This window comes from Falco punctatus, assembly GCF_963210335.1.
Source record: "Falco punctatus genome assembly, chromosome: 1".
NCBI lineage: Eukaryota > Metazoa > Chordata > Aves > Falconiformes > Falconidae > Falco > Falco punctatus.
This window is the reverse complement of record NC_137580.1, coordinates 69,530,764-69,552,965: the sequence shown is the minus strand read 5'-3', so window position 1 is coordinate 69,552,965 and position 22,202 is coordinate 69,530,764. Positions and strand designations below refer to the sequence as shown.

The window sequence follows — 22,202 nt, the reverse complement described above, 5'->3', positions numbered from 1 at the left end:
CACTGCGGATGCATCGCTATGAAAATAGCCTAACCTGCTGACTGGACAGCCTGCAAGTATCTAACTAACGCAGCAGGCTGAGCGCCAAAGGTGTCAATTTGCCGTAGCGCAATGCATGTACACAGCAACTGGCAGGGAAGGTGTACGTGAGTGGGAGAGATTGAATCCATCACTGCATCCATAGCAAAGTTCAGGAGAAAGAAGTTTAACACTACCTAGGTTACTGAATAAGCGATTTGGATTGCTTATCCATGTGCCTTTTCCAGCAGACTAAATGGTTTGCAGGGAGAAGCAGGGGGTCCCTGCTGGTGGGTAATGGAGACCCCAGGGGTGCCACGGCCAAGGGGGCAAAGGAGCACCTTGCTTGAGGTGGGCTCCATGGCGAGGTCCGTGCCTACCCACACTGCCGGGCTGACAGTGGAGGGCATGTGGCCAGGCTGGGAGCAGCCTACTGGGCCACGGGAAGCACCTTCAGAGCCAGCTGGCTGCTCTGGGCATTGTTCAAAGCAAGTTTTGTGCTTCACCATATTCTGCCTCGGGCCCACGTTCAGACCACCAGTGCCATGCTGGGCTGAGCCCCATGTCCGTGGCCCCTGCCACAGGGCTGGAGAAGCATGGACCATGCAGGGTGGCAAGCCTTTTCATGATACCCGGACACCCTTCCTCTTGTTTTGTGCTAATGGCTTGTGACTCTACTTGCAGGCTCCGAGATAAAATCACCCCCTTACAACTAGCTGGTAACACCGCTTTTGCTGAGATGCAAAGGAAGGGGGCTGCCGCCGTGTTGTTTTGCAAACACCACTCTTCAAACTCCACTTCTGAGTGTCCTGACATGCATTTGTTCCTGGGTTTAGGTGCAGATGCAGATGGTTTTGGGGAGTTTTCTTCAAGGCCACATATATCATCAGTCCTGTAAATGATTGCAGTGGCACCAGCTCCTGTCCTTGACTGTGCTTCTTTGTCAAGCGTGGCAGTGATAGCAATCACTCCAGTGTTTTGCAAACCTGCAGATCACTATTGCTGATCTTTGTATAAACAAGAACTAATTAATCTTCACCACATCTTTGTGAAGAAGGTAAGTATTATCATTTATTATCTTTCCTGTTTTACAAAAGCAAACTGAGATGGCAAAACAAAAAATGATTTGCTGAGGGCCAGGCAAGATAAACACATTGTGGGCAGTAAATACAGTTCTGCTCAGTGGAAGAAGGCAGCCTGTGAGATTCCCAGGCTTTACCTTAATGTGCGTAATGAAGAATAGCCATCCTAATAAATAGGTAACTGTTCTATGAAATGGAGGCTTTCCACTCTGAGAGTAAGTAGAACAGTAGCCAGAATATTTTACTCATTTTATTATTAAAGAAATACAAAGATGAAGGGCCTGAATTTCGAAACTGAGCAGCAGCTGCACACATTTGGGTTTGTTTTTTACAAAAAGTGCCCATTTAGGTTTTAAAAGTGGCTGCTCTGTCAAAAGGCCCACTGACATATTGAACCTCTTGACATTTTGATTTTTAATTTACCCTGAAATATTGCAGAGGTATCAGTTAAGTGCTGAACTTCATTTTTCTTTTAGTCTGCTGTAGTCAAATGGAGTGGAGCTGTATCTTTAAAATCTTGCCCCATTTTGCGTGTAGTAAGGACATGGAAAATTGCCTTTCTATGAGTGCAAAGGGAAGAAAGGATGTAGAAAGCTTGCTGAAAAAGAACTGAAAATTGCCTGCTTCGCTGTAGCTCTTTCTCAGTAAGATGTTCCTTCTCTGCAGAAATAGTAGTTGTTTCCTACCTTCTTATTCTACATATTAGTAATTACACTGGCCATTTTAAGAAACTGTGTGAGTGTGGATTATTTTCATGTCTGGTCAAATGTTTAATAATGATTTAGTATTCCTGTGCCACATTCTTGCAAAGCACTTTAAACTGATTTGAGTACATGAGCCTGATCTATTCAAAAATCTTAACTGAGCAAGAAGTAGCTGAAATTATCATGAAAAAAAGCACTCAGGTGGCATGTAATTTCTTAGCTGTATGAGGTGAGAAGGGGAAAGACAAGGCAGTGGTACAAGCAAGGGAAGAATTTCCTACGAACAAGCTCAAGATGCATCCAAAGGGAAATCCCTTAGGGCCTCCAAGCAGGTAAATAACTAGCATTAAACTGTCCTGCAGCTCTTTGGCTCACTTATCTTCTTTTTTTACTTTCTTTCTTTCATATGGAGAACCCTCACACAGTACAGTGCCCTGAATTTATTAATTCTTTGATTTGATTTGATTGATGCCTTTTCTGTATTTTTTCTTTAAATTCTGGGCACCAGTTGCTAGCATCCTAAAGTTTTCTCCTATTAAACAATATAGTTAAAGACTCGATCTAAGAAAGCCACCTCTCTTCTGGATGTGCAAAGCACCCAGGCAACCAGCTCAAATGCAGATTTAAGCATTAGCAAAGCAGGGGTAAAAGGGAGACCTTAGACCTTCCTCCTTCTGTACCTATACTGGTCACACAGAAATGGTTCAAGCAAAGAATTAATCTGGTGACTACAATTAGGAGACATGAGAGTTGAAAGGCAGAGAACCATCTACAGTGGGCACATTTCCCCATGCTGCTGTGTTTCACTGCAGCCCAGTCTGAGGAGGTTCAGTGCAGCCTTTGCCATTGTGGTTGCCTGGGCATACAAAGAGCAGCTTGTGCTTATTTGTCCAAGACCAGAGTTTAAGCATGGAGAAATCTGCTCCCTGGTGAGCAAGCCAGAGGTAAAACAAGATACCATGTGTGGTACTTGCAGTCACCTGGTCCTTTTATTTTTGGATATGGGAGGGGGGGAGCACTGTGTCGTTAAGTGTTTCTGTGGCAGAGAAGATGGTGCCACACTGGGGGATGCTGCTGTCCAAGGGAGGAGGGGACTGGCAAATGCCTGAGAGTATCGGTTGTTGGGATGAAGACTTGGGAAGATCATAAGGCTGACGAAAAAGATGGTAGGAAGGGTAGACCTTGGATGGCCTGGGCACCTCTTCAGCTGCTTCTACATAAATTTGTCAGACACCAGCACCCCAGGAGGGGTGACTGACCAAATGCTGGGCAATTTTCTGAACAAAGATCAGAAATAACAAATGTGCGTGTATCAGCAAGGTGGAGCATAACATGCTCCCATGGACAGGAGTCTGGGGGCAGAAAGTCTGCATGAGCCAAGGCACAAGATCAGAAGCAAAACCACGGGAGCTCAGAGCAAGGCAATGACACCTCACCCTGCTTCGAAAGCAAAGAGGGGGGCTAGGGACTGCTCACTGTGTGGTGATGTCTGCCCTGTGGGGGAGATGCAGCACGATTTACAGAAACACAAAGAAAGGATTGCTCGATGAACTGGAGGCGTTTCACTGCTTTGGAAGAAGTCCTTAAGCACATCAGTTAAAAGGGAGTTTGCCCTATTGAAAGGTAAGTGAAAGGCAGGGGCAGGTGGTTGGTAGCTGGACTGCCATCAGGGAGCGCGTGATGAAGCCGTTCACCCAGGACGGGTCCATCATTGAGCCAGAGAGGCCATCAATACCTGCCCTGGGAATTAGGTTCAGGGAGGCCTTCTTGCAGAGAGAAACCCACCAGCTACCATGGCAAGGGGTTGCCCCGGGGGGCCGAGCTGGTAGATACCTCCTCACTGTTTAATCACAGGATGGGAGCATCAAAAAGGCACAGCTGAAGAAGCAGAGGAGTTTTTCTGGTTTCCTTCCCATTCGTTTAGTTAAACAGGTGTCAGGTTTGCAAGCAGACCATCTTATTGAAGTTTAGGACAGATTTGTATTGATTTGAAGTCAGAACATTACCCAACTAAGTGAACCTGCAATAAACTAATTTTATGCCAAGTTAAGCCTGTACAAAAAATCCTGCAGTGGTTAAAATGAATTGGCATTTAAACAAAGTAAACTTAATTTGATAAAACTTCAGTGAGAAGATGACGCTACTCATATTGTGGTCCTGCAAGAGCATTTGAGAGAGTTATTCGTACAATTCTTGTTGCACAGAAAAAAGCCTAGATTTGAATCTGTACAGCAATATCAAATAGAAAGGGGTTTATGAACTTTTTTTTAAAACTGATTACAATCTAAAGGCATAGTTCTAATTTTTTGGCTAAAATAATTTTCTATTGTAGTATAATTCACTATTCAAAAAGACTAAGGTAGCAGATAGTATCTAAAGCCAAGACAAAACTACAAGATGGCATGTAAAATAACTGTAATTAAACAATCAAATGTAGCAATTAAACATGAATGATTCTTTATTAGGCTGAATGAGGATGCCAAACAAGACTCCACAGGTGGCAAGTTTATTCCCCCATGCTAGTTGGTATTTTCATTAGCAGCTCTTGGCATAGTCAGACGTTCAAATCTGCCTGCGCTTTTAAGAGCAAGTCCCTATTTAGGTACCATTCAAATGGTAGTAGAATATGCAAATATTGAGAAGGAAGGATTAAAGTATAACATGGTGTTTGGGAGGGAAATTGAAGGAATGTCCTGAGATCCAGTGAAGTACAGAGAATCATGAAAAGCACCACCATAGCATGGCAATAGAAAATGCTGGGAAGAGTGTTGTTTTGCTATAGGATCTAGAGGTCACCATTAAAACCCTAAGAGCAATGCAAGCCTGCAGTGCTGCTCTTTGACAGATGCAACATCCAGCTGGCTGCGACGGGCTTTGCTGGGTGCCACAACTGCAACCAGGCAGCAGCACTTCACGACACGTGTGAACTCTCCGTGTTGCCATTTTGAAGCCAGCTTCCCTGCCAGCAGCCGGAGGCAGCAAGCTTTTCACAACCATCACACCTTGCAGCCCTGCCACCCTGGAGGCATGCCAGGGAGGCATCGGCACAGCTGCTGGATTTGCCTGGGCTGGCGTCCAACATGGAGCCATCCGCCACCCTGAGCATCTTTGGGGCAGGGGCTCCCCAGGGCTTTTCCCAGGTTGCAATACTTTCCTCATCGCTCTCTGAAGCCAAGATCTGCCCAAAGGCAGGGACTGAACTCTGCCTGCAAGGTGCTATCTGCCTTTGCAGGGACTTGTAAAAGTGAGTCCTAGCGAACAGCCAGCCAGTCAAACCCTACGTCAACCCATGCTCGGGAGAAATCTGGATTTCCTTGCTACTAGCTGGACAAGGTGCCCCAGCAGTAAAGCGGTTAATAGCAGAGCTGGGGGAAAAACAGGCAAGATAATTATGCTAATTATGCTGCTTTCCTTCAGCAACAGAGGCAATGGCACACTGTGTTTGGTGTGGGGGCACATTTTTTTGAAGATTAATTGAGAAGAGTTCACAGGAAAGAAACAAAGGTAGTAAGTTGGAAGATAAGACCTGTCAGAGAAAGGCATGTTCAGACTGGAGAAGAGAGGGCTGAAGGGACACATAACTGTCTACAAGCATGTTAAGAGACATTATGAAGAAGTTTGGGACCAATTCTCATTAGTCAGTGAGGACAGAATGGGAAATAACAGGTTTTTCACTCCAGTAGGCAAAAATTAGGTTAAATATTACAGAAAACTCGCCAAGATCAAATGGGTAAAGGAGCAGTCTGCCAAGGGAGCCCAGACAGTGGCCACCACTGCAGAGATGCCAGGAGGGACAAGACACCGGGTCCCCAAAGGCCATGGGGAAACTGTCCGAGCCATCCTCTAGCAGCCAGGCTGGAGACTGTGGCCAAGCCACTGAGGACCTCCTCTCACCTGTCTGTGAGTAGGACAAGACACCCCAGAAAGAGCAGATGATGTGGGAGGGATAGAAACTATCCAGGTAAGAGCATCTCAGCAACAGGCAGTTTTTGCTGCAGCAGGGTCAGTAGTGACGGGGATTGTCAAGCCACTCTGTCCTTGGTTCCCAACTGGGTTTTCTCACCAGGAATGGAGAGAGACAGCCCTGCAACTGGTCTTTCCCATGCCTGGCTGTGACACGCATTTAGGGACTGCAGCCAGACTTGGGCAGTTCTTGGTCTTTCTGTCCTGTTCTCAGATGGCAGAGGAAACAATTTGACTGCTACAAATCCCAGATTACTCTCTGAGGGTGTGTGTGGACATTTTGGACAAGGCTTGACCTCTGCCAGCTGAAGGCAACAGGAAAGCAGCCTTGAGGCCAGCAAAAGAGCTGGATCAGAAGCAAGCTGACCCCTCTGGAGCCAGCACACAACATGGTATGTTTCATCTTGACCATATGCAATTTAGCAAAGCAATAGTGTTTGGTGAATATTCCCTGTTTACCAAAAGATGCACTTTGCTTCATATGGGCAAATAAACCTCATCCTTTACCTTTTCTCTACTACTACTACTACTACTACTACTACTACTACTACTACTGCTCCTATTACAGTACTAGGACAGCAACTTAGCAAAGGAAGGAGCTTGTGTAGAGGACATGCAAGGAGCTCCTCCCTCCTTCAGCCAGAGCTGGGGTTCAGGTCACCTGCACTGCTTTTTCCTTTTCAGTGTCACATGTGCATAAGGTCCTCTGCAAATGATTGTAGCTTAATTAATTAACACTATCAGATACATCTGCTAGTGCATTTTTTGTTTCATTTCCCAGAGGGAAGATGAAATGACTTTACTTTCACTAATTCAGAGTCTGATTTTGAGTTCATTTTTTAAAACCCTTTGGCCTTAACTGAAATCCATGCTTTAAAAAGAAAAAATCCAAAACAACCCAACAAAAAACACACACAAGAAAAGCACATTGCACTGTTTCTATCAGTGTTCACAGGCAGTACTCCCAAATTTTCCGTGACGCTCAGGCTCCAGTTGAATCCTGCTGAAGTCAATACATGTCTTCCCCTTTCATCTGCCTGGGCTTTGGATGAGGTGCGGTGTCCCGTGGCTGCAAGCATAGCCTGGCTGGCAGCAGGGGTTGGGGTCTGTGTGTAAACAGGCAGCCCCAGCGCTGGGACCATCCGTCCTGCTAAAAGCAGGCAGTGTGTTTCTGGTTAATGCATTAGGAGATGGAGAGAAAGAAGTTTGGCTCCTGGCTTGGCACCGCCAGCTGCCAGCCTGCAGCGAGGCAGTGACTGCCAGGTGAGGATCTGAATTCCGTATTGGAGCTACCCCCCAGCAATCAAGCATCACGGCTCAACCCTACATCAGTGGAATGGTTTAAAACCCAGGACATATGATAATAAAATGCGAGTCCTTTCCTTGACCTTTTTATTTCTGAACCTCTGTGGGTAACTGATGTCACGATTTGAAGAGTTTACATTTCCTTTCAAAGAAAGTAATGTTTATTTACTTAGGAAAGATGTGATTTAACAAACCCACTTGCCTGCAGGAGCTGGAGTTTTAATGAAGGCTAGAGACATGAGCCTATGGAAAAACTGCAAGAGTCGATCAAACTGCAGCCACACAGAAGACAAGTTCGTTCTGATTCCAATATGACAATATTTACCTGTCAGGGTAAGAGATCCAAAAGTCAGACTTCCCTTTGCATTTCTGCCCGATTCTGTATTTACAAAGCTTGATTTTGTGATAACCTGTCCAGTGCCTAAACCAGTGAGCTCTCTCACACCAGTGATGATATTTCTGCAGAAAAGGGATTAATCTTTTTTCTTTTCCATTGATCTGGTACTTGAAACAGCTTTGGGGAGGGAGGCAGATAGGAAACAAGAGGGGATTTAAACCTTTCGCTTCGCCTTTAAAAAAACCCCGTGCAGCATTGCTGTCCCTGGAGTAGGCCCACATTATTACTACAGCCACAGCCACATCATCAGAGCTACAGCACTCGGAGTTGTAGATCATCAGTCTGCTGTCACAGCCGTGATGTATGATGGAAAAAGCCATCCATCTGCAAACACTGAGCACAAAGGGCTGGGGCTGCAAGGATGCAGCGTGGCATGTGCGACGTACACAGCAGCAAGCTTTTTCCAAACAAAAAGGATGTAAACGTGGTAAATTGAGACTCATCAGAAGGAGAGGGGGAGATGTTCAAAACCTCTCACTCCCAGATCTCTAAAACTGCAAAATGCGAGTATGTTCTCAGATCCAGAAATGTCACCTATGAATGCAGCTACTGCTTCCTCCACACACACCTCTCTTTCCCTTAAAGCTTACATTTGATTTTCTCTTCCAATGTAAAACCTCAATCATATTTACACCTGCTTTAGGATCTTTACAGACAAAGACATTTAAGGCTGTGAAATCTTGGGAGAAGGTAAAATGACATGGTGGATCAATCAGCTGATGCTTCTTCCCTGCACAGCAGGGGACTCCAGCAAACCTCTTGTATTTTGTGCAGAGGCTCAGCTCTGACTGAATTTTTCCTTTGGCACTATAAGAGCAGAAAGATATTAAAAAAAAAAAAAAAAAAAAAAAGGAAGTGAGAGAGACCGAGCAAGCCTAAGTGCTTATGCATGGCTCCAGGTTTCTCAACTAAAATGAACCGTTGGTTTTCTAGGAGAGAAGCCATTTCTTGTGTGTCGCTCTGCTATGCAATACTCCAAGTGTGGGTGCAGAGAAGGTTTACAGCTAAATAAAATAAAATCATTTAAAAAAATAAAATAGCATGCATTGATCACAAAGCCAGCCATGCAGATGCATCCTGGGATGTTGATCATCCAAAATGGTTCTCCTGAGTTTTTAACACCTGTCACTGGGTGACAAGCAAAGCTGACACTTTACAAAAGCAGACATTCAGGAAAGATTTTTTTGGTTTTTCTCTCTCCATGCAAGAAATGCATCATCTAAAAATCAAAAACCAGAAAGAAGTGGGTATCACTTTAAAGGCAAACGGGAGCAAGGAGTTCAGTTACTCTACCTTTCGAGCAGTGGCAGGAGGAACATTCATTTAATTTTGAACAGCTACAATGTAATTTTCTAAACATCTACCTCCATGTAACATAAAACACTTGAAACACCACATTCTTGCTCATTAATAGTAAATTATGGCACATACATCCAGCTGCTCTTGAGAACATAAGCCTAGAGGTCTTTGACAAACACATCGTCTGTTTGTGGGGAATGTGGCAGGGCACTGTAATACTAAAAAAGCATTTCTTTCCTCACATTTCACATATTTTTCAATATTCTATTTTTGTTTAGGAAAAAATGAATGATTTCTAATATTTTGCCACTAATGTTACAATTTTTTTACGATTTTTTTTGTGTGGATCTGCCAAGAAAACATTTTAGTTTAGAATATTAGTTCATTTTATCATTCATGCTTTTCTCTCAATAAATATTTGAGACAATCACAGATTTTTGTTGGTAATAGTTTATTTAAGGAACCCGGCTCTTTTTGCTTGTCAAATCATCACTTGTGATATTTATGAATTTCTTCATAACTGCAAAACATGTTTTGCAAAGCCAAGTAGCTTCTGAATCCACACAGCTAGCCCTTGAACTTTCCTAAGGAGATGATGAGCTTTGCTGAGGACAACAGTAATTTTGGCTATCCCTTCAAAAAGGCAATGAGTTGTTAGAGCTGGGCTGCACAGAGGTGAGTTGACTCTGCCTTTAAGAAGAAGAGCAGTGGAAGGCAGGCAGTGGCAGGACGACCAAGGAGGTGTCCCAGGAGGGCACCCTGGCCAGATGAATCCTGGAGATCCTGGCTGCAAAGGAGCAATGCATTTTTGGCAGCACAGAGAAGCCCTCCCAGCCTTACACTAATAAATCTGACTCCCTTGGGAATGCCTGGCATAGGAAAAGCGTACGAGGGTATGAAAGAGAACTGGTGGCTGAGGTGATATCAGATCTAAAATCATTCTTCAGAGCTCTGCTAATGAATGTGTTAGTACCATCTAAAAGAAAGAAAACATCTAGGGTAAAGCAGGCAGCACACTTTGCAGGGGCGGGATCCAGGACAGCTGGGAGCATGCGTCTGTGTGTGGCCGCAGCTTAAGAGGGCTTTTCAGTTTTTCCGCTTGAAACTCTGCCCTATTTTGTTGATTTTTTTCTAAAGTTACTTTATTCAGTGCCAAGTCCTGAAAAGAAAACTGTGGGAGAAAAGCTCTCAAGGAAAGAATTATTTTTAGCTTCAATAGCTAGGCCAGCAGTTCACAAAGCTAACAAAGGCCCGGGTTGCACTCGCCAGGACACTCAAACCACCATGGGCAGAGCTTTCTCATTCAATTCAGGAACTGAGTTTTGGCTTGCGTGCACGCTTCTCTGTTTAACCGTATCCCAGTGCAGGATGTCTCTAGTGACGCCTGAGGGGATGGGTCCCCTTTCTGACAGGCAACAGGAAGGAGAAGATGAAGCTGCCAAAATCATTTTTGCCTGCCAAATTGCAATGGACTGCTGACACGCCACCATTCCGACCCCGACGGCAAAACCTCCAACGTACCCCCACTCCCGGCTCCTCGGCCCCATGTGAGGTGTTTCCACTCCCCCGGGACTGCTGAACTCGGACATCAGTCAGCAGCCGTTGGCACCATCTGCAGATCCTTGGGAAGGGCTGATAATTAGGAAGAGATTTCCAGAACCGGTTGCCACCCTTGACAACAGCATGGGAAGAGGAGGTCACTGGCTCAGAAGTACAAAACAGCCAAAAGAAATTTACTGTACAAGCATTGGAAAGGAAAGATAATGCAGAAGGAAATATTTTAAAAGGGTAATAGTTTTAACAAAAAATTTTAGAACCCCCTCCTTTAAACCTTCCCACTGTTAGCCTTAAATAGACACAAAGATAATTAAATATCACAGGTAAGTCTTGCTAATTATCTAGGAGATGAACTTCCCATTTGCACTGCATCTTCAATAACATGATTTGTTGCTTAAACAGTGCCCACCTCTCCCATACTTGAGGGGTTGAGCAACTGTAATCAAAGAGCCTTTTCAGAGCAGGCATAGCACTGTGCAGTGTAATGTGACATTCAGAATATATCAGCATCACTTTATACAGGAATTCTGATTATTTTCACTTGTGTGATTTAGCCCTGTCTTTTATCTTCAGTGAAGCTTGTTCACCCCAAACCACAGTTTTTCACTCAATTCATGCAGTTTTCCCCATTTCTATAAACCTCCATTATTTTAATCATGTGTTTTATATGCTTAATTCTTGAGGTAAATACCTACTTTTATTTGCACACTAATGATTGTACTAGCTTATGGCCTAATGTAAACAGTCCTGAAATAGGACAGGTAATCAACAGGAATGTGAGACACGAAGATCAAGGCAGAAGCATCCATTCACATAGTATGTCTGCAACAGAAGACATTCTTATTTTTCTGTTAAATAGGATTCCAGCAGAAACTGAGACTGCTTTTTGGTTCAGTGATAATGAGTGGACATTGCACCAACCACATTTACATTTTGCCAGTGGTATGAAAACCCACAAAACTATTCTTAGTTGAGATTTAGGCCCCCCAAACATGCACCGAGTTCCTGAAGTTTGAGCACTCTGAAGCTTCTATTCATGTGAATTAAAATCTTGGCAATTTAGTAAAAGATGGCATCCAACATGAAAGGTAAAAGTAGGGTAGATGACTACCTGGAAACATTCCTCCTGGAGGATCTTCTTCTCTGAAGCACATTAACCAATCTTCCTTTTTCCTTCCCCCCACTCCAAGTAAAATCAAGCTTTCATCAGTTTCTGCCGTACCCACTGCATTTGGAAAACATATTAGAAAACCTGTACAAGGCTCCGTATCAAGTCAGAAGTGCATTTCTCTGTGCCGATGCCTACCATGTCAAACTGTTTTCTAGGCTTCCTGCTGGCCGCTGCTGCTGCAGAAAGCTGAACTTTGACTTCAGTGGAGGCAGCGAAAGGTAATTTGGTCTGTGCCTCACATCTCAGGTAGGAGGGAGGTGCAGGTCTCACCTAACTCAGACCTGTGAGGCCGCTCACAAGAGCTGTGGTGGTTTGGGCAGGGGCCATGAAGCACCAGCGGTCCCACAAGGCTGGAAGTCACCTGGAGGTGATGGTCTCCTTCCCTACTTTAAAGGAGCATAAAAAGTGACTGCCAAGTTGCCATCCAGCATATTGCGCTGCTCAGATGGACATGGGGCACTGTCCGCTGTTAGGGCTATAAAAAAACCTGAATATATATGTACAGCACCATCATATATGTATATATGTACATACATACATATACACACACACACATGCACATATGGGTCTTGACACACAAGGTTAAAAGTGAAAGAAGTAGACAAGGAAATAACAAGATGTAGTTTTCTTTATTGGCTAGTTTGGTAGCTAGGCAGTACTAGTATTGCTGATTGGGTTTTTTCTGAATTTCTGATATCTGGTTTAGACCAGAAACACTGCCTGGTGTACCGGTGCCAAAGGACCAATCACTGGGTACTTCAGTGATGGTGTGCTCTATCCTGACAACAAACATTATCATTTTATTGCTGTTCATTTGTGTAGTACCAAACCCAAGTTCCACGTTTTATACAAAATTAACACTTCTGATGTCATACATTGACCTTTCAGGGTCTTCATTAATGGTTACTCCTTAAGAGTAGCTGTTGTGGTTTTCTAACAGTGGCTACTGTATTATAATAATAAATAAATGAATAAATAAATAAATAAATAAAAATGAACTATAAATAAATCATTCAATCTATAAGTAAAGGCTGTATTCAGATGGAATAGTATGTATCCTGAAGATGGAAAACCAACCATCCTACAACAACTATAGCTGTTGGTATTCTGTAATCAAGCTAAAATACTCTTTCCTGGCAGCAGTGGCCCTACATAATGCCTGGGTGCTTTCAAACTGCTGCTAGCAGAGCTGTTCCTCAGCATCTCTCAGACTGAAAGTAGGTCTTTTGCTCATGGGTGGCCTCTAACAAACTAATGGAGACTTGCCCAGCACCTTGTTCCCTGCATTGCGGTTATCCAAGCTATCACAGGCCAGCAGGTCCATTTGCAGATGTACTTCCCCTGTGCATAGGATGGGGAGGAGGTAGCGACTATTTGTATTGTAGTGTTTAACAGGGGAGAACCTGAGCTACCAGCACCACTAGCTTCCCAGCCCTGAATTAAGACAAATGGCTGTCCACTTTTTTCCTCCATAAATGAGGCACTTAAGCAATTTTTGGTACATTTTTCCTTCTGTTTTGGATGAGAAAAAGCCATGTTCTCATTCTACCATTAGAAACTATTACATAGCAAATAGTACATTTAGAGACAATAGAAGCAAGCACATCAGTTAATATTTGCAGGCCAAGCATGCAATTTCAGAAACAACAAATTACTTTTAAAATTAAGGGCCAAAAATGAAGCCTCCTTTCAGTTCCTGACACTCTGCGGGCACTGGAAATGCAAAGCTACTCCTAAGCCTCACAGAGTTTTCTTTGGTGACTCTGGTTTCTTTACTATGGAAGAGCTCAGCCTCCTCGCTGGTGGGGTGCAGGTTGAGGAAACACTCTGCTCAGGTGCTCAGGAGTGCATCCTCTTGATAGTAATACATAGACACTTCATTCAAAGAGCGTCTCCAAACCCTCTGTGGGTACCAGCCTAATTCTCTTTCCTCCTACCCCACAGCTGTTTAGATCACTTGTTCCCCTCCTGCCTCCCTTTTGTTATTTTTAATACAGGGGCAGCAGCATGCGGCAGATGAAAATCATGGAAGCAAGGCTCATGAGGATTCTATGTCCTTTGAGTGGTACGCAAAAAAATTCTGTGTGAAATGTCATGAAAGTAGATTTTGAAGTTTTGACAGATGTGAGAAAAGGAGAAATGTTTGCCATTTGTCTTAATGACACTTTAGTGCGTTTGGAGAGCCAAGGAAATAAAAAAAAAAAAAGAAAAAAAAAAAAGAACACCAAGCAAGAATTCTGGAGGGATGTGAGCTGTTTCCAAAAGTGACGCGTATCAGCAGGCCTGGTCCTTTGCACAGGCTGCCAAAAGGGAGCAGCAAGTGGAGTAAAAGTAAGTGAAAATCATAGTCCTTCATGACTTGAGCTTGACTGCTGGGTAAGAGCTGGCTGGTCTATTCCTCCCCGCAATACTACAGCCCTTAGGACTCCTTGAATGCAGCCAGCAGTACAAACAGAAACATGCAAATATTATAGGAGTGTAAGAGAAAACATTTATGTGTAATGACTAACCCAGTTGAGACAGTGTTATGTGTGGACAAAACATTGCTCGGGTAAAATCCAGTTCTACAGCAGTCAGACACTAAGCTGCCATCAACCTGAAATTTTCTGATGGGGTTTTAAGTTTTGTTCATTGGCTTTATAGGAGAACAAAGGATGAGTCAAGGACACACCAATTTATTTTGACTCCTGACCCTGGGAGCTGACTCTCACAGGTTCACATTTATAGGGCCTCAGTGGCTGCATCTTGTGCCCCCTTCCAGCTCTAAATGCTCACTTCTTTCCATTGTGGGGAAAGACATTGCCGGCAGCAATAGTTCTTCACACTTTTGGTCAAACCTACCTGAGCCCAGTGACTGCGTTTCCCCAAAACAGGCTTTCACCTCCAGCAAGTACGACTCAGCTCCCCTCCAATAAATGATCTTCAAGGCAAAACTGCCTGCTAAGCTGGAAAACCCACTGGGTTCAACGTGGTGCAAGTCACCATGGGCTAGGCAAGCTACAATGCAGAGACCCACCACGAATGTCACAGCTTCTGCGAAACTTCCTTACAGACTTGTGGGAAAACGAACCTACAAAAAGTGTTTGGTTAATTTGGTATCTATTACTGCTTGGGTGCCAACAGTGGTACAGCAGGGTTCAGTGGGCACCTGGGTCAAAAATCCCTCCCTCCAATCTTTCTGAATTTGAAAAAATAATCGTGTCATAGCATTACAGCAAGGGACCACAATTAATGCCAGTATCTACCCCGAAGTCCAAGCAGAAAAGGATATAGTCTCAAATATGACAAGCTCACCTAGTCTTGTCCCCTTTTCACAGAACAGAAGAGCACTAGGGGAGGGAGTCCAGATGATGCAGGACTCCTTTTTTACACATGCAGAAAGTTTTATGCAATTTCAGTTTCATGATTCAGTATTTATGAAATCAAAATTTCTGGTGATAAGCAATGCAACAGCACCTTAGCACGTTTGTTTGAGTTAGAAATGAGAAAGGCACAATATCTTACAATGAGGAACTAGTTCTAGTTGAACTATTCGTGGCACAGAATCAATTTGTTGAATTTAGTCCTTTTGCCTGCTTGTGATTTGTCCTGAAACAGATCACAATTTCCATTAATATGTCCACAGCTCAAAATTATCTGACAAGCAATGCAAACATATTCCAGACTGAATTGCTGGTAAGCTGCTCACTGTGATTACTGCTTAGAGTATTTGATATTAAAAATTGAGCTGTTTTTTCCTTGGGCCTATAGCTCACCTGATTTGTCAGTTCCCTGATGGGTTAAGCACAGCTTTTTCAAGTACAGATATTTACAAGAAGAGTTAATTGCTAGGACTTTCTCCTCTGTCCTTCGTTTGCCTCTATCTGCTCTACTTTCTAGACCATAATCTCCAGAGGCAGAATTTTACAGCCTCTCACAGCAAAACACGGTCCTCGACCAGGGCCATTGGGCCAGCCTGGCATATTGGCTAGCGATATGACTCTGAAGGGAAAAAAACCACCCACAAAAAAACCTCCCTTGTGCTTTTATTTTGCTACAAAGCCAACACCATGTAGAGCTGATGTGAAGTTTACATAATTAATGTTACATCTTTTGAGATCTGTGGATGAAAGACCCACATTTTAAGGTGTTCTCTTAATGGTCTGAGAGCTGGAGCAAAGTAAGGCAGAAAATGTTTACTGTCACGTTCACTGCTTGGTTAGAAATGGCCAGCCAGCAGGCGGTATGGCTCTTACCATGATAGAAATGAGCTCCCAGTACTTTGCTGCTCAGTTGTCTCTGCAGAGGCTGCAGTGTTACAGATGGATCTATCCAAGCTAGGTAGCTGTGACACAGCCACACGTCACAGCAAGGACCTAAAAAAAGACTCCAAAACCCACTAGAGAATCAGGGGAAATTGGGGATATAGCCCACCACCATCCTCTAGTTACTGCCACAGTCAATGCAACTGCGCTGGCACAAATTAGCCAGCTGAGATGCTGGATCCGGTAGGACAGCGGTGACTGCAATATCAAAACCTCTTGCTACGCGAAGCTGGGAAACACAGAGACAGGAATGGACACGGGTGCTTCCCCAGCCTCCCCTGGCTACTGTGCTCCCTCCCACTGTCCAAGTGAGCTCACCCATGCCACGGCCCGCACATCTGCCCAAACTCTTTTATACCGCAGCTACTGAGCATTAGAGTAACTGCTGACAGGAATGAGCCTAAATAATGCTCTCCAACAAATATCATTTTGATCATCTGTGGACTCAGGAAAAAATTCTACGCTGGCTTACACAGGTTGCTTTTTTATTTGCAGCTCTGTAAGCTTTGGATTATTATATTGAAAGGAAGGCGGCTGCATATAAAGCCAGCTCTGCAAAGCACTGCAAACAGGACAGGCTCTCATTTCAGGAGAGAGATGGCTAAAATGCAGCTGCCACAGAAAGAATCTGGGAATCCATCACACGTGCATAAACTTCTCTTCCAGCAAATGTTACTAATTTTGTCTCAGATCCCCCACCGATGTTTTCAACTGAGGTACCTAAAAGAGAGCCAAATACCTAGATTTTTTTTTTGCTTCCTCAACACTTAAATCTATTTTATTAATTTATCATATGCAGATTAGCTATTATTATGCAAGTACTTGCATGGCAGATAAGCAAATCCAGGCCCCTGTGAGAAGCGAGCCCTTTCCATTTCAAGAAGTCATCTATCTGCTAATCCATTTTCCAGTGTGCAATCTGTACCGCTTGCTTTTGCCTTTCACAGGTTCCCTCTGTTTCACAGAGAAGAACGTGCTGCAGGGAAGCGTGGTCATTCACAGCCCACAGCCTGACCTGGGCCTACAGCAGCCCTTCGCAGCAGAAAAGGGTGGTTTTTTCTTAGTATTACTGCAAGAAAAGTCTGTATTCTCAAAAATGGCATGAATAGGAAGGCTTTCCCCCCATCTAATGTGAGCAATACCGAATTCTGTCCTTCTGCAGGTGCAGTGATGTGAAAAATAGAAAACCTGTGCCGCCTGACCCCATGGGTCTGTTTTACATCTGGAAAACTGAACGCAAATAAGACACGCCTGGAATGAAAGCGTGTGCCATTGCTGGGGGAGACACCTCTTTTACATTTGTTATTGCTCCTGTTTTGTTTTTTTTTAAATAAATTCTTCAGCTGGAGCGTGGGAAACAAAGAATGGCCGTGCTAAGGGCCAGCATCTCCCTGCCCTTTGATGAGGCGTGAGAACAGGGGAGAGCAGGACTACGCTGCTGGCACCAGTCAGGTACCCAGTGCCCCACAAAGGGATTCGGACTCACTCCAGGTTACGGGAGAAGGCTTTTCTGGTGGGCACTGGATACCACTCTGGCAATGCCCAGCAGACCCTGCTGACTTTATGTCCCTCTCCAAAGAGCCGCGCTGAGAGCTGCATAACACGGGCACATGGGTACCGTCCTCCTTCGGAGCAACCTGCTTCCCACAGAGGTCTGCTAAGCCCTCTCTCACCAAGTTATGGATGGAAGAAACAGCAGCTGCTCCAGCGCTTGATGTATGCCACAGTTTAATCAGACTCTGCCTCCAAATATTAATGGCATAAATAGACTTATGGACTACGAAGTACTTCAAGAGGTCATCCAACCTGTTTCCTTGATTTAAGACTGGATCAGTTACAGTATATCATTCCTGCCAAAGCTAGATCTAATCTGCTCTTCAAGATCTGCAGCAATGGAGACTTGACAGCCTCCGCAGGCTGCTGCCTCACCATCATTACCATTACAAAGTCTCTCCTTGATGCCTGACTTGATTCTTCCTTGCGGCAATTGAAGGCCACCGCTCTTCTCCTAGCCACTAGAGATGGAGGAGATTATTCCCAGCTCCCTTGCAGTGGCCTTTCATCTCTGCAAAAACCAGCTTCACACCTCCTCTCAGTCCCCACCTGTCTGGACTAAACATAAATTCAGTCCTTTCTCTGTGGCATGTTTCCTTCTCACCTCACTCTGTACAGGTATGTGCAAGCAAATAAGATCAGTAGGGTTACAGAAAATGGGGACAAGGCTTGTGCCTAAGTAAAACCGTGCAAAAGAAACTCTAATGTGCTATCTGGCATTTACACAGAAAGTTGTGCAACTATTTACCAGACACTCAGTAAACATGGGGTTTAACCATGGCAACCTCTGTATCATGCAGCCCACATCCATAGACAGCTGTTTCAAATAAACAGGCAATAGACCTGAAATAGCATCACACTACTGCCTTAATTATTAGCCCATTGATCTTGTATCATGTGTAAATAGGAACCTTAGCACTTCTGGAGGAAAGAAACATGAATCTTAATCAGCCCAGATAAAAAAAGGTACCATACACAGACCAGCCATCACAAAAATTGCTTCTTTGCTGCACAAGAGCATCCCAGTTGTCTAGAATATCTATATATATATATATATATCAATCCAAATGCACAGAAAAACCAAAACGTGACTGATATGACAGAGAACGCCAAGCACCACCTGCTGTTACAGCCTGCTTATTCTACTATATGTGTTGCCCATATGTACCAACGCTGAACGATAATTATAACATGCAAATGCCGCTTTAATATCCAGGTCCTCATTTTGAGGAGATGACCCCTTGGATCTGCATATGGTTTCAGCCCACAACGGGTAATGTCTGCAAACTGGTGACTCAGGTGAGTGTCAGACTCCATGTGCTGGACTTGCAGTCAGTAGGAGGGCAGGTATTAGTGGATACCAAATGGGGACTGTAAGTCCAAGATCTGTGTTGGAGCCTGTTTATGAATGTCTCAATATCTGTAACCCACTGTCTGCACAAGCATCTCATGCACCTCTCTCTGGTTCAAAGTCCCAGCATTTGTTACAGCTGCCTGTCTTTAAACTTAATGCCCAGAAGCTCACCTTTTCATAGCTGGACACATCAGTTGGTGGCACTGACAAAGATGACTCTACCTGTGGCAATATCTGCCCTCAAGTGCCACAGTGCTGTCCTGCTCCATATTTTTGGCACACGCTCCTTCAGTCTTAAGGTTTACCTGTCTCTGGGTTGGCTGTGTGTCTCAGCAGAATTATCTGAGCATGGAGCATCATTAAGGATGGCTTCTGAACTTGTGCTAGCCCCTTGCTAAAATCCAAGCCAGTGCTGCAGTGTTTTTTGGTTGCGGCTCGTGGTTAGTCTGCCTGGTACTGGTGGTGGGGTGACTCGGGAGATTTGCTAGTCATGAAGCCCTTCCTCGGTATCCTTATGCACTAGGTTAAGAGGAGGAGCACAAAAAAGATGGGATAGGAGGTTATTTTTCCAAAAGATGATTTGATCAAAGGTGATTTTGTGAGCAAGAAGAGAGGAGTGAGCAGGTATGGAAGGACTTGTGCTCCTTGCTGGCCGCAGAGAGCCTTGACTGCTGATGGCAGGCGGCACTCAGACCAAAATGCTGTCGCTGAAACTGGCAGGAAGGCAATTTTCGCAGGTGACATCAAAGACTGTATATTTGTTGAGATTAAGACACTCAGAATTCATCACAAGAGCAAACTTAAAATTCATGTGGTTTTAAAAAGCAAAAAGCTTTAGGTTTTTTCATAATTAAGAGAACTTTCGGTAGCAATATACATGACATCTATAAGCACACTTTGCTAATTCAAATGAAACATGAACTAGCACACTTTGTAATACGCCAAATGACCTTCATGAAAAACAAAGCAGATTCTGCCCCCAAAATGACAGAGGCGTGGGGTTTCACTTTACAGTTGGTTAGTGTAGAGGAATGAAGCTGGGTTAATTAACATTGATAATATACAGCTGTGGGCTGGCTTCAGGGGCGGTGGGTTGGCTGATGTGGATAAGGTGCAGCTGTGGCTGGTTCCTGCTAAGTGGTTAAATAGCTCTAAGGGGTATGGAATAGGAGTAGCCAATGAAGAGAGATCTGGAAAGGGAGGAGAAAGAGCACCCTGGACGAGGAGAGACAAAGAGAAGGTGGCAGAGGTGAGAAGCTGAGGGACTGGCCTGAAGAGTATGAAGAAATGGCACAAACAGTAGATGGATCTTAGAAACCGTGCTGGGGATTGGTGAAAATGCTAGGGCAAGGCGTGCTAGCTACTTACTGAAGTTAACTTGGTATGTGATGGTAAAAGACCTTGTTGCAGCTGGCTAGTTTTGAAAGTGCTGTGACAGTTTAGTAAAGAAAAGCACAGCTTTCGCCACAGCTCAGCCCAACCATCATGAGAAGCTATGAAAGCAAAATGGGTGCAAATAGTCCCCTTTATTCACTGCCCCCCCAGTGCAGCTAGGGGTTTCTCAGCACTCCCCAAGCCAAATGAGAAGAGGGACAGGCGCAATGTGTCTTACAGAAGAGCACTAGCCAAGCAGACCGAACCACAAGAGGCTGGAGCTGATGCTCAGTGGTGGCAGGCACAAAGCCAGCATGCCTACCTTGGTTTGTGTGGTGTGTGGGACCTGGCTTCCATCCCAAAAGAAAGGTGATGCCGCAGTCTAGGATTACGGTCCTGGTACAAGAGGGAGGGCTGCATCATTCCTCCAGGCCCCCTTGTTGCACTCCTAACCCCCCACCCCACCTCCTGCCGTCCCGATCCTTTAACCACCTGCAGAAATGGAGATGGCCTCATAAAGAAGCAGTATCCAGCTTGGACTTGGTGCCAAAGCATCCTGAATGAGCTGGTCCTCACAGTGGTAAGCACCCCTTGAAGAGCTAGCCACCAAATCCTTCATTACAAAATGTCTATTTGGCTGTTTCCTCAGGGTTTTCTGGGTGGTTGTCTTTCCCTTAGACACGCATGCCCACATCCATCCACCCTCAGTGTCTCCTGTTACAGTAGCTTGTTTAAATCTACTCTTGCAGAAACACAAGGCAGAGAGAGCTCATGGCCAATTTCTACCTGAGGTACCTTTCACTTCACCTCAATATGTACTCCGTACTTAACACTGTTCATACAGCAAGTCTCCTCTCAATTACCTTGACAAGAAGAGGAAGAAAAAGAGCATGAGAAGTAAAACACTGGGTTTCTGAACAGATTATGCAGAGAGCAATGAAATAACCCCCCCCAAAAAAATCTGACTTTCTAGGTGCAAAAAGGTCTGGTGTGTGGAAGTTGAGTGTGCTGAACTGCACAACAACCTGAGCAAAGCTCCTCAAAGGAAGGGAGCATCTGCAGGGCAGGCAGGGCAAGGGAGCAAGGCAGGCGTGCAGAGCTGTGCCTTTATACTGTGGGTGGAAGAATTCAGGGTTTTATAGTTGGCAGATCACACTTTACCCTATTTAGACCTAGTCAGAGAAAAACACGGGCAAGTATCACCCCTAAAAACGTTCAGGTCAGCCTTTGCCTACTGCAGGTAAGTGTGCACTAACAAATGCAGAAGGAAATCTGGCTCCTCCTGGGCAAATGCAGATGACGGAGTAGCAAATTATGGCACAAGTGCAAAATGCATTTAACCCTTTCCACACACACCCAAAAAGCCATATTTTTCCTAGACCCCTCCACTGACACATGCAGGCGGATGGTATTTGGCCTTATATAAATAGATGACCAGAGGTGAGTAGCTTCAGACTGATGTGCCTGCGTGGCTATAGCCTACCTGGCAGCAGGGTCCCCGGGGCCGTACAGCCTCACAGCCCATCTGGGAGGCATTTCCTCTCCACAGTAGCATATGTGAAATGCAGATGACATGTCTGAATTACATCATGGCCAGCCACAATGGTTCGGTCTCTTACAGTCCCAGTGACAGGCGAGTTATTTGTGCCTTCACACAATTACCCTTTTTACCACTCATTTTTAGGGCTTCACGATAATTTTACCACCTGCTTAAATCTTCTCCGCTCCATCTTTCCTCCCTGTCAACAAACAGTGTGCCTAGTTTTACTTTTTTAAGTTACTTTCAAAAAGCCAGCACAGTAATTCTCTTTGAACAGCCAGACCACGTGGACTTGTGCCTGAGAATTTGAACAGCAGCTGTTGCAGAAAATAACCTATTCATTAGGCTTCCAAGGAGAGACGATCAAATTACTCAATACAAATAATTTATCTGACAATCTTCTCTTTGCAGATCATCTACACGCAGGCCACTTTTCACTGGCGCAAAATTCATTTTTACCTCTTTTTTTTTTTTTTTTTTTTGGCGCAAAAATGTGTTAAAAGTTTTGCTGCTTCTCTCTATGGTTGCTAGGAGCATTCATTATTTGTGGGTCAGTATTTGTGCCGAGAGATTGGCACAT

General features: G+C 44.5%; 1 protein-coding gene across 4 annotated transcripts in view; it reads right to left on the bottom strand.

Annotated features, from left to right (window-relative positions):
- Window positions 1-22,202, bottom strand: part of CXXC4 (CXXC finger protein 4) — a 123,526-nt gene that overhangs the window by 32,010 nt on the left and 69,314 nt on the right. For 2 of the 4 annotated variants that reach the window (XM_080379731.1, XM_080379733.1), the window contains exon 2: window positions 1-22,202. This exon is cut by the window's left edge and continues 18,740 nt beyond it; it is cut by the window's right edge. The exons of the other annotated variants lie outside the window; for them this stretch is intronic. The gene's annotated coding sequence lies outside the window, so the exon portion shown is untranslated. 4 annotated transcript variants of the gene reach the window in all.